General features: G+C 45.1%; 1 pseudogene; it reads left to right on the top strand.

Moving 5' to 3' along the window:
* Positions 1 to 5,629: 5,629 nt before the first annotated feature.
* The window catches only part of LOC103090126 (tigger transposable element-derived protein 1-like), a 7,192-nt pseudogene continuing 334 nt past the window's right edge, over positions 5,630 to 12,487 (top strand).

Genomic DNA, 12,487 nt, shown 5'->3' with positions numbered 1-12,487 from the left:
CTACTACATGTTATCTGCTATGCTAAATAAGCAGCCTGCAGCACAAAGATAAAGACTGGCATAAGCATTTGCTGTTTTTCATGTCCAGAATACACTGAACTTTCTTACACCATTGCACCCAACTCTCCTCTGGAGAACCAGGGACTCAGACTTCACCCCCAGATTCAGAGCTGGGCATGTACTAGTGGAGGACACTCAGAAGTCTTTGGAAAAGTCTCACTTGGCGAGGAACTGAGGCCTCCTGCCAATAGCCATGTGTGTGAGCCATTTGGGAAGAAGATTCTCCAGCCCCAACAATCATGCCTTAGATGACTATAGTCCCTGCCAACATCCTGATCGAAACTTCATGAGACACCCTGAGCCAGAAACATCCAGCCAAGCCACTATCAAATTCCCAATCCAGGGCTGCCCTGGTGGCGCAGTGGTTGAGAGTCCGCCTGCCGATGCAGGGGACACGGGTTCGTGCCCCAGTCCGAGAAGATCCCACATGCCACGGAGCGGCTGGGCCCATGAGCCATGGCCACTGGGCCTGCGTGTCCAGAGCCTGTGGTCCGCAACGGGAGAGGCCACGACAGGGAGAGGCCTGCGTACCAAAAAAAAAAATGAAATTCCCAATCCACAGAAACTATGAGATAATGTTAATTTTTGTAAGTCACTAATTTGGGGGTAATTCATTACATAAACATTGACAATAAATGCTGTCATGTTCATTTGATTTCTAGTTTTCCAGGAGAAGAAAATGAAAACTCAGTGAAATAAATTTGTGTTAAATTAAAACTACACAAAGAATGTTTCTCAGCATTATTGTATTCAACCAGAAAACTGGCTTTACACTTCCTGTTGGCCTAAAACATAACACTGGTCTTTGAATTTTGACCCCCTAGCATTCTGAAGACCTGATGAGAAACAAATGAGCAAACTAATAAAACACATCTTAACTCCACAACTTCATTCTCTAGCAAAAAAGTGATTTTAGATGTAAAGAAACGAGTTTCTCTCAGCACCACTGAAATGTTTCAGAGGATACTGAAATGGAGCACCATGGAATCACAGCCGTGTCACACAGAGTTGGGGACCGCCACTGCAGTATCTCCCACTCTTACAGCCATGGAATGTTGAAATTATGGAATGTGTTAAGTAGGGCAGAAATCAGTCTCTGTTCCTTGAAGAATGCAATTTAAGAGAAATGTTTAGTAAAGCAGTGGGTGATGGAGTTGGCTCCCAGACTGACCAACTTAAAGGAAGAGAGATGTCCTTTAGCCTCACCCTCCCACTTGTCCCAGTGTTACCCATCACTTCCACTCAAGTGATGAGAAATAAACGAGAAAAAAACTTTCTCAATATCTTTCTCTAATTTTTCTCCCTGCTTTGTAACAGAACCCTATTCATGACATAGCTTTCCTAAACTGAATGTACTCTGCCTGGGTAGATATAACTAAACTAAGAGAGTCATCTACTAGTTGTCAGGGGTTGGTATGGGAGGGAGAAGCAAGTGGGTAGGAAAGAAAATGTTAACTGACATCACTCTCATACAGTGGTTCTCAAAGTGTTCTTCCTGGACCACAATCATTAGCATCATCAGATTACTGGCTAGAAATGTAAATTTTCAGACCCCACCACAGACCTACTTACTGAATCAGGAAGTCTGGGCATGGAGCCCAAAGAGCTGTGCGATCACAAACTCACCAGGTGATTCTGATGCATGCATTATAGCCATGGGTCTCAAACTTTGATGCACATTAGAATCACCTAGGGAGATTTAACCAATCCTAACACTCAGACCAACTTAGACAAAATCCCAGCCTGTGGAATGGAGCCATCGGTATTCTTTTAGAGAAAAAAATTTTAGAATGGTTTTTAGGATTGCAGCAAAATGGAGAAGGTAACGATTTCTCGTATACTCCCTGCCCCAAAATACGTAGCCTCCCGTATTATTAGAACCCCACCAGAGTGGTACATTGTTACAACTGATGAACCTGCTGTGACACATCATTATGACCTAAAGTCCATAGTTTACATTAGGGTTCAATCTTTGTGTTGTACGTTCTAGGTGTTTGGACAAACATATAATGACATGTATCCATCATTACAGCAGAATATAGAGGAGTTTCACTGCCCCCAAATCCTCTGTGCTCTGCCCATTCATCCTTCCCCTCAACTCCTGGCAACCACTGGTCTTTTTACTGTCTCCATAGTTTTACTTTTTCCAGGATGTCATATAGTTGGAGTCATACAGTATGTAGCCTTTTCAAATGGGCTTGTTGCACTTAGTAATATGCACTAAAGATTCCTCTATGTCTCTTTATAGCTTGACAGCTCATTTCTTTAACACTGAAGGAGCCATCGGTATTCTTTTAGAGAAAAAAATTTTAGAATGGTTTTTAGGATTGCAGCAAAATGGAGAAGGTAACGATTTCTCGTATACTCCCTGCCCCAAAATACGTAGCCTCCCGTATTATTAGAACCCCACCAGAGTGGTACATTGTTACAACTGATGAACCTGCTGTGACACATCATTATGACCTAAAGTCCATAGTTTACATTAGGGTTCAATCTTTGTGTTGTACGTTCTAGGTGTTTGGACAAACATATAATGACATGTATCCATCATTACAGCAGAATATAGAGGAGTTTCACTGCCCCCAAATCCTCTGTGCTCTGCCCATTCATCCTTCCCCTCAACTCCTGGCAACCACTGGTCTTTTTACTGTCTCCATAGTTTTACTTTTTCCAGGATGTCATATAGTTGGAGTCATACAGTATGTAGCCTTTTCAAATGGGCTTGTTGCACTTAGTAATATGCACTAAAGATTCCTCTATGTCTCTTTATAGCTTGACAGCTCATTTCTTTATAACACTGAATAATATTCCATCATGTGGGTGCACCATAGTTTATTTATCCACTCACTTACTGAAGGACAGCTTGGTTGCTTCCAAGTTTTGGCAATTATGAATCAAGCTGCTGTAAACATCCATGTGCAGGGTTTTGTGTAGATATAAGTTTTCAACCCCTTGGGTAAATGCCAAGGGTCACAATTGCTGGGTTGTGTGGTAAAAGTAGACTTTGTTTTATAAGAAACTACCAAACTGTCTTCCAAAGTGGCTGTCCTATTTTGCATTCCCACCACTGATGAATGAGAGTTCCTATTGCTCCACATCCTCACCAACATTTTGTGCTGTGTTCCACATTTTGGTCATTCTGATAGGTGTGTAGTGGTATCTCGTTGTTATTTCCATTTGCATTTCCCTGACATATGACATGGAGCATTATTTGCCATTTGTATACTTTCTTGGTGAGGTATCAGTTAAGGTCTTTGGCCCATCTGGTTGTTTTCTTATTGTTGAGTTTTAAGAGCTCTTTTTATATTTGGGGGTTTCGACTGATATATTCTCAAGCCCAGATATTCTTTCCTTAGCCATGTCCAGTCTACTAATAAGTCCATCAAAGACGTTGTTCATTTCTGTTCCACTATTTTTTTTATCTCTAGCATTTCTCTTTGATTCTTTTTTAGGATTTTCATCTTCCTGCCTATGTTTCCCATCTGTTCTTGCATGCTGTCTACTTTGTACATTGGAGCCCTTGGCATGTTAACCATATCCTAAATGCCTAGTTGGATAATTCTAACAACCCTGCTATGTCTGGTGCTGATGCTTGCTGTGCCTCTTTAAACTGTGTTGCTTGCTTTTTTAAATGAGACATTATTTTTAATGGAAAAGGAGAACGTTCGTTTCACTTGAGCAGTGATAGTTCTTTTACAAACCAGTTCTTAGCTCCCAAAATGTCACATAGAAAGTTTAAAAACACGGTGTCCAACACTGAAACCCACAGGTTGGGCCAAGAGCTTGAAGAGGGCAGGACCCACACCATTTCATGGTACTGTTCCTCTGGAAGAGTTTAAATGTATACACGTATCCAAGCCACATTCCACGGGCACCTCAAATGCAGCTGGCAACAGTGGCCCTGCAGGCGCCCCCATGATGCCCACCAACCCAGCACTGGCCACAGCCACGCTCTGCCCACCTCAGGGCCAAAGAAGCCACAGAAGGGCTGCTGGCACCCACTGCTGGACTCACTCACTACACCCCATGCTCCTTGGCCTCAGCCCCGCAGAGCCCTTAGGAAGCATTAGCCTTGAGAGAAGCCTTAGCTTTGGGCCTTTTAAGACACACAAAATTAGGGCCACATGTGAAAGGAGGCTCAAAGTCTATGATTACAGGACTGAGAGAAGACCAACCCAGCCCACAGGTGAGCCAGGAGAGAGATGCATGAGCCACCAGTTACAAGAAAACCTGTGAAGGGCCTCATGTTACAAACCGTTATGCAGTGCAATGTATTTGTTTCCCAGGGCTGCTGCAACAAAGTACCACACACTGGGTGACTAAAGCAACAGAAATTTATTCTCTCGGATTTCTAGAGGCTAGACCTTCAAAATCAAAGTGTGGACAGGGCTGACTCTTCCTGAGGGCTCAGAGGGAGTGTCTGTCCCATGCCTCACCTAGGTTCCTTGGGTTTCCTGGGCCTGTAGACGCGTCACTCCAATCTCTGTCTCTATATGACTTCTCCCTGTGTGCCTGTGTCTTCACATGGCATTCTCCTCTTACAAGGATACCAGTCACATTGGACGAGGGCCCACGCTAATGTCTTCATCTTAAATTGATTACATCGGCAAAGAGTATGTCCAAATAAGGTCACATTCACAGGTGAGGACTTCAACGTGTCTTTTGGGGGACATAACTCAACCTATAACCTGCATCAAAGAATGGACTCCTCTCTGAGGGTGAAGGCAGGCCTCAGAGAGGAGGCAATGAAGAGCAGAAGAGACTGGCCAGGACCTTTACCTGAGGCGCTTCAAAATCGTTGACTGGTTTTTTGTTTGTTTGTTTGTTTTTTGTTTTCGGTACGCAGGCCTCTCGCTGTTGTGGCCCCTCCCGTTGCGGAGCACAGGCTCCGGACGCGCAGGCTCAGCGGCCATGGCCCACGGGCCCAGCCACTCCGCGGCATGTGGGATCTTCCCGGACCGGGGCACGAACCCGTGTCCCCTGCATTGGCAGGCGGACTCTTAACCACTGCGCCACCAGGGAAGCCCTCGTTGACTGTTTTGATAGGTAAATGTGCAACCCAAGAGTTTCCGGGAAACTGAGAGAGGGCAGTAAGCACGGGCCTGTGTGGCAAATTCCACTACCCTCACGCCAGTTCTTTGGACACAGGCAAGTGCTCTCCTGAGTCTCCTGTTTCCTCATCTGTAAAGTACAAGAATCACTACCTACCTCACAATGTGGATGTAAGGATAAGTGTCTGGCACAAATAAGCCCCCAGAAGAATGAAGTCCTACCTCCTTCCTCCCATCCCCTGCCGCCCCCGGCCCGCACAACTCCCTCAATGCTCTTCGCATGGCTCACTGTACCAGACTTTGAACATCCTTGGAGAATACAAGCATGCGTTCTTTTACTGAGCTTCACAAATAATGCTTTCTTTATACAAATTAGTTTGAGGCAACCATGCGTTGAGCAAGTCTATTGGCACCATTTTCCACAGCATTTGCTCACTTCGTGTCTCTCACATTTTGGTAATGCTCACATTTCAAACTTTTCCATTATTATATTTGTTCCTGGGGATCAGTTACCTTTGATGTTACTATTGTTGTTGTTTTGGCGTACCACGAAGCGTGGCCATAATAAGACAGCCACGAAGCGTGGCCATAATAAGACAGTGAACTTAATTTTAAAAAAACTAGGCTTCTTGCACCAAACAGTTAGCCAACTTGTGAATGTAAAGGAAAAGTTCTTGAAGGAAATTAAAAGTGATGCTTCAGTGAACACTCGAATGATAAGAAAGTAAACAGCCTTATTGCTGACGTGGAGAAAGTTTTACTGGTGTGAATAAAAGATCAAACCAGCCACAACATTTCCTTAAGCCAAAACCTCATTCAGAGCAAGGCCCTGACTCTCTTCAATTCTATGAAGGCTGAGAGACGTGAAGAAGCTGCAGAACACGTCTGAAGCTGGTTGGTTCCTGAGGTTCAAGGAAAGATGCCAGCTCCAAAACAGAAAAGTGCAAAAGGTGAAGCGGCAAGTGCTGATGTAGGAGCTGCAGCAAGTTACCCAGAAGATCTAACTGAGATAATTCATGAAGGTGGCTACATAAACAACAGATTTTCAATGCAGATGAAAGAGCCTTCTATTGGAAGAAGATGCCATCTAGGACTTGCATAGCTCGACAGGAGAAGTCAATGCCTCGCTTAAAACTTCAAACGGCAGGCTGACTCTCTTATTAGGGGCAAATACAGCTGGTGGCTTGAAGTTCAAGCCAATGCTCATTTACCACTGGGAAGTCCTAGGGCCCTTAATAATTATGCTAAATCTATTCTGCCTGTGCTCTATAAATGGAATAACAAAGCCTGGATGACAGCACATCTGTTTACCACAAGATTTACTGAATATTTTAAGCCCACTGTTGAGAATTACAGCTTAGGAAAAAAGATTCTCTTCCAAATATTACTGCTCATTAATGCACCTGGTCACCCAAGAGGTCTGATGGAGATGTACAGTGAGATTCAAGTTCTTTTCATGCCTGCAAACATGACATCCATTCTGTAGCCCATCAAGGATCATTTGATCAAGGAGTCATTTTTACTTTCCAGTCTTATTATTTAAGAAACACATTTTGTAAGGCTATAGCTGCCACAGATAGTGATTCCTCTGATTGATATGGGAAAAGTAAATTGAAAATCTTTTGGAAAGGATTCACCATTCTAGATGTCATTAAGAACACTCATGATTCATGGGAAGAGGTCAAAATATCAACATTAACAGGAGTTTGGAAGAAGTTGATTCCAACCCTCATGGATGACTTTGAGGGGTTGAAGACTTAACTGCAGATGTGGTGGAAACAGCAGGAGAACTGGTATTAGTGGTTAAGAATCCGTCTTGCAATGCAGGGGACACCAGTTCCATCCCTGGTCAGGGAACTAAGATCCCATATGACTCGGGGCAACTAAGCCTGCCTGCCATAACTACTGAGCACATGAGCCATAAATACTGAGCACATGAGCCACAACTAGAAAGCCCTCATGCCACAACTACAGAGCCCACATGCTCTAGAGCCCACGCACCACAACTAGAGAGAAGCCTGCGCACCGCTACGAAGAGCCCGTGTGCCGCAGCTAAGACCTGACACAGCCAAGAAATAGAATAAATAAATAAAATAAATATTTTTTTAAAAAGAAGTGGAGTCTGAAGATGCAACTGAATTGCTGCAATCTCGTGATAAAACTTTCACGGATGAGGAGTTGCTTCTTATGGATGAGCAAAGAAAGTGGTTTCTTGAGATGGAATCTACTCTTGGTGAAGATGCTATGAAGATAGCTTAAATAACAAAGGATTCAGGATATTACATAAACTTAGTAGATAAAGCAGCACCAGGGTTTGAAAGGACTGACTCCAATTTTGAAAGCAGTTCTGCCGTTGGTAAAATAGTATCAAACAGCATTGCACGCTACAGAGAAATCATTCGTGAAAGGAACAGTCAAGCGATGCAGCACACTTCATTACTGTCTTATTTTAAGAAATCACCACAGCCAACCCAGCCTTCAGCAACCACCATCCTGACCAGTCAGCTGCCGTCAACATCCAGGCAAGACCCTCCACCTGCAAAAAGATTACAACCCTCTGAAGACTCAGATGATGGTTAACATTTTTTAGCATTAAAGTATTTTTTTTTTTTTTTGCGGTACGCGGGCCTCTCACTGTTGTGGCCTCTCCCGTTGCGGAGCACAGGCTCCAGAGGCGCAGGCTCAGCAGCCATGGCTCACGGGCCCAGCTGCTCCACGGCATGTGGAATCTTCCCGGAACGGGGCACGAACCCGTGTCCCCTGCATCAGCAGGCGGACTCTCAACCACTGCGCCACCAGGGAAGCCCAGCATTAAAGTATTTTTAAATTAAGGTATGTATATTGATTTTTTAAGACATGCTATTGCATATGAACTTAATAGACTACAGTACCACATAAACATAATTTTATTTGCACTAGGAAACCAAAAAACTCATGTGACACTTTACTGTGGTGGTCTGGAACCGAGTACCTTCGAGGTATGCCTGTAATCTAATGAATTGAACCCAACCTTCCTTTCAAGAACAAACACCTCTCCTTTTGCTTCAGGCTGGATGGTTCAGCTTTGGCTATTTCACAGAGAGTAGAGTAGGACTTCTAAAAGGAGTTTGATATCATCCACATATTATACAAAAGTCTACCCACATAACTGGTATGAATCTCATTCAGTGTTACAGCTGATTCCAGACTCCATCCCGCCAGGCTGGCAGAAAATGTAACCCAGGTCATTCCTGGGGCTCTCATTCACCTTCCTAGGGGAGTATCAAGCTTTGGGTCTTAACACGATGCCAAAGTTTCTCTCATTCCAGCCCACACGAGCTCTTGGATCTCTGGCTTCCATGCCAAGCACGGTGTCCCCACCAGTGCTCCACTCAGCCAGGCCCTGAGGGGCTCTGCCCCCCTCCACACCTGGCACAAGCAGGGGTCTCCCCGACTGGAAGAATCTGCCAGTGCCCTTCCTACCCGACCAAAGAATGCATCCCGTATCCCACCACGTGCTTGAATGGGAGACTATAAAGGGGAAAATAAGGGGTGAAAAACAAATTTCCCAAGAATCAGTCTTTCCCCCACAAAGTTTTTCCTAAAACTTACCCAAATAGAAGCATGAGAATACCAGGAAGTGAGAACCTCTAACTGCACACTTAAACAACCACCTTTAATATTCTAATAAAAATATTGGTTGTTGCTCCCTTCAAGAAAGGTTTTTTTTCTTTCTTTTATTAATCAAGGTTTGACAAGTTAAACTCCTTGGAAGCCATTTTATTACAAGAGAAGCTAAAGAGAAAGAGAAAACATCGAAATAAAAGTGTTTGCGCTGGAGAGGAAGGCGTCTGTGCACCTGGGAAACCATTTCCCCTCTCCTAAAACCATCCGCCTCGTAGGACTGTTGGGAGGGTTCAAGGAGGGCAAGAGCATAAAACAGACAGTCCAGGCTGCACAGAACTTGATAAATCTCGTGTATGTTAATGTCGTTGATATTACTGCATGTGGAAGGCAACTAGAAACCATCAACACCTAACACAATTTTTCTTTCACTGTAAATGCACACAGATTTAGAAGGAGCCTGACCATTTTGGCCAAAATTTTAAAAAGCCCTTTCCTGGGCTTCCCTGGTGGCGCAGTGGTTGAGAGTCCACCTGCCGATGCGGGGGACACGGGTTCGTGCCCCGGTCCGGGAAGATCCCACATGCCGCCGAGAGGCTAGGCCCGTGAGCCATGGCCGCTGAGCCTGAGCGTCCGGAGCCTGTGCTCTGCAACGGGAGAGGCCACAACAGCGAGAGGGTACCAAAAAAAAAAAAAAAAAAAAAGCCCTTTCCTGAGATTTTTAAACCCACCTAAACCCACAATCTGACCCCAAAGGCCAGAGCGAAGGGCACATCATCTGACTTCCTCCCTTCAACACAGTGGATAATCCCAGTTGTGACCTCAAATTCGGGGGCTGACAGCACTGGATGCAGAGCTCCCTAAGCCACAAAAACATTTCTTCTGGCCACAGTCCATGTGGAGAGGTAGGGCCGTGCATTAAGGTTAGACGTGCAGCTATAAATCTCATGCATATTTAGCATTTGGAAACTAAAATTCTGAAAAAGAACAAACAGTTAAAGTCAGACTAGGGGCGGTCCAGTGGTTAGGACTCCGCGCTTTCACTGCCGAGGACCTGCATTCAATCCCTGGTGGGGAACTAAGATCCCACAAGCCACGGGGCACGGCCAAAAAAAAAAAAAAAAAAAAAGTCAGACTAGCATGCCCCCTCCCCAGAAAGAAACACAACCCTACCCTGTGCCTTCCCCAAATGGGCAACTGAGAAATTAAGCTTTCTTTTTTTTTGCCACAATACTTATATTTTATTCTCTCTTCTTCCTAATCGTGTGACTCCCCCCAAATATGTTGAGTTACATCCCCTATCCACCTCCTTATCTTATCATCAGGAAAAAGATCTGATATGAAAGTGTTGAAATTAAGCTTCCTAAAGAACCAAACTATCAAGAAAGCTACACTTGAAAACTGATACTTGGCTCACGGTGTCACACTATGCCACAACAGCTCTCAAGTACAGCCAAAATGATAAGCTGAGTGTAATTCTGTTAAAGTCAGGCAAGTTTAGAAAGTTTAAAATAACAGTTGAAATAGCAACGGCTATACAAACAAGTACAACTGTTTCAATGCTGATCTCTTCACTTTTTGGTTTACACCAACTGGCAGCTTACTAACTGTATGCCTGGGGGGTAAAGTAACAGCTGTAGGCACGATTCTCTTCACACATCCAGACAGGGGCTCTAGGCACATCTTGAATAATGGTCTCAGGTCCAAAGGGCATTAGTCAATAGGCACCATGTGAGTTCTCAAAAGAGTTAATGGAAAAACAGAAAGCGGGGGGTGCAGTAAGAGCAGAGGGGGTAGGGAAACGAGGAGTTCTGGAATAAAAAAGCCATCTTTGAATGAATGGCATACACGATAATTGAACAGTGCATATTATACTTAAGCTAACAGTACCAACTGGCAGAGCTGGAGGCAAGTAAAATTATACCAATTTTTATTTCAAGGTAGTCATATTTATTGTAGTACTTATACATTTTGCAATCACTTAACATGTGTAAAGCTGTGTTACTGGTTTTATCTCTTTCTTTAAAGAAGTGTCACTGATGAAGTTTTTGAGGATAGTGTCCCAACCCTACTTATTCCATAAGCCCTAAAGTTTTTCTAAATAAAACTTTTTATGTTGAAATAACTTACAGGAAGTTGCAAAAATAACACAGAGATTCCCCTATATCCTTCACCCAGCTTCTGCCAATGGTGACATCTCATATAGCTGTAGTACAATATCAAAACAGGAAATGGATGTTAGTACATTATTGTTAACTATAGGCCTTCTATACATTTTCAGCATTAAAAAACAAAAACTGCATTCATTCATGTGTGTGTGTGTGTGTGTCAAGTGACCCCTTTTGGTGTCATACACACTCTCTCACCTCTCCTCACTACTCCTCCCTTTTCCATTCTGAGCCAAACTAACCACTTACATAACCTAACTCGTCCTTATTTCCCTATTCTGAACTCCTCCCCCAGTTATTTTCAATTTATCTTGTGCTACTATATTGATGTAAACTATTTAAAAACCTTTTGGAATAAGCAGGGGAAATTATATATATATATATATTAAAGCCCTTTATCTGATTTATGCCTCAACACCTTTACAAAAAAGTCATTCCTTCTTGAGAGCTTCAAGGCTGGTGACCAACTGGAGATTCAGGGAGAGCTGCGAGCTCAGGGAGGACACGGAAGCTCTGCACTGTTTCATTGCGCCTTGACCTGTGCATCTCTTCCATCTGGCTGTTCCTCAGTTATATCCTTTCATAATAAACTGATCATCTCAAGGAGTATTGGGGCTCAGGGCAGGCTGCCCCCAAATATGCCTAAGTGGCATGTTAATTATTTTGCATTAAAGTTACTTAAGAAATAGCTGATACAAGAGGGACACTGACCCTCCTCCCTGTCCCCCTGAGAGCAGGAACTGAGTCTCCCATGTGAAAGGTTTCCTTCCTGCCTCTGGAGGTAAAAGGACACCCTTATCACCAGAGACACCCACTGCCTGGGCCGCAGGGAGAGCGCGGCCCAGGCTGAGGGCCCAAGCTGAGGCCCCAGGCCTTCCCGGAGCAGGGGCACCCTCCATCCACACTCGACTGCTGCACTTTGCTTTGACTAGGTTTGCTCCTCCTTCCCATCAAGGTGCCTTGAACCCTTCACCAGGTCGTTCCCAGCTCCCAAGTAGGCGCCAAATCTTTCCCATGACCACACTTCGAAAACTTCAGGAACAGTAAGGGAATCAAAGCCTCATCACTTCCCGACCACCCCGCCCCCAACCTGCAGTTCTAAGTAGCTGAGTGGAATTAGTCTCAGAGAAGGTCAACTCTACCAGGAGCGTCCGGGAGAGGGTAGCAATAAGTGAGCGCACCCAAGAGCCAGAGTCCCCCACCGCTCCGGCGGCGCTTCACTCCATTTGTGTTTGCAGCTGCGCCCCAAACTGCTGGCTACTTGCATCCGCCCCATAAAATCAAAAACAACGCTTGCGAACATTAGTGCCTCTGGGAGGACCCAAGAAAGGGCGCGAGCATCACCCACAGGACTCCAGAACTCTCGGGCCCCCGACTAGCCGCGGACTCCGAAGTCCCAGGCTCTCCCTCTCCGCTTCCCCGGTGCCCCGACGTCGCGCGGCAGTCGGCCACCTCCATTCCCCTGGCGGCAGCGATGCAGGCGCAGCCCGGGGGATGGATCCGGGAGCCGTGGAGCTGGGACGGCGCCTCGCCGCCCGGCGCCCGCCGGTATCCACGCGGGGAGCGGCGCACCCGCTGCTCCGCCCGCCGGCGGGATTACAGTGT

This window comes from Lipotes vexillifer, unplaced genomic scaffold (assembly GCF_000442215.2).
Source record: "Lipotes vexillifer unplaced genomic scaffold, Lipotes_vexillifer_v1.1 scaffold1038, whole genome shotgun sequence".
NCBI classification, from domain to species: domain Eukaryota; kingdom Metazoa; phylum Chordata; class Mammalia; order Artiodactyla; family Lipotidae; genus Lipotes; species Lipotes vexillifer.
The sequence above is the reverse complement of the archived record's forward strand: the minus strand, read 5'-3'. Positions and strand labels throughout refer to the sequence as shown.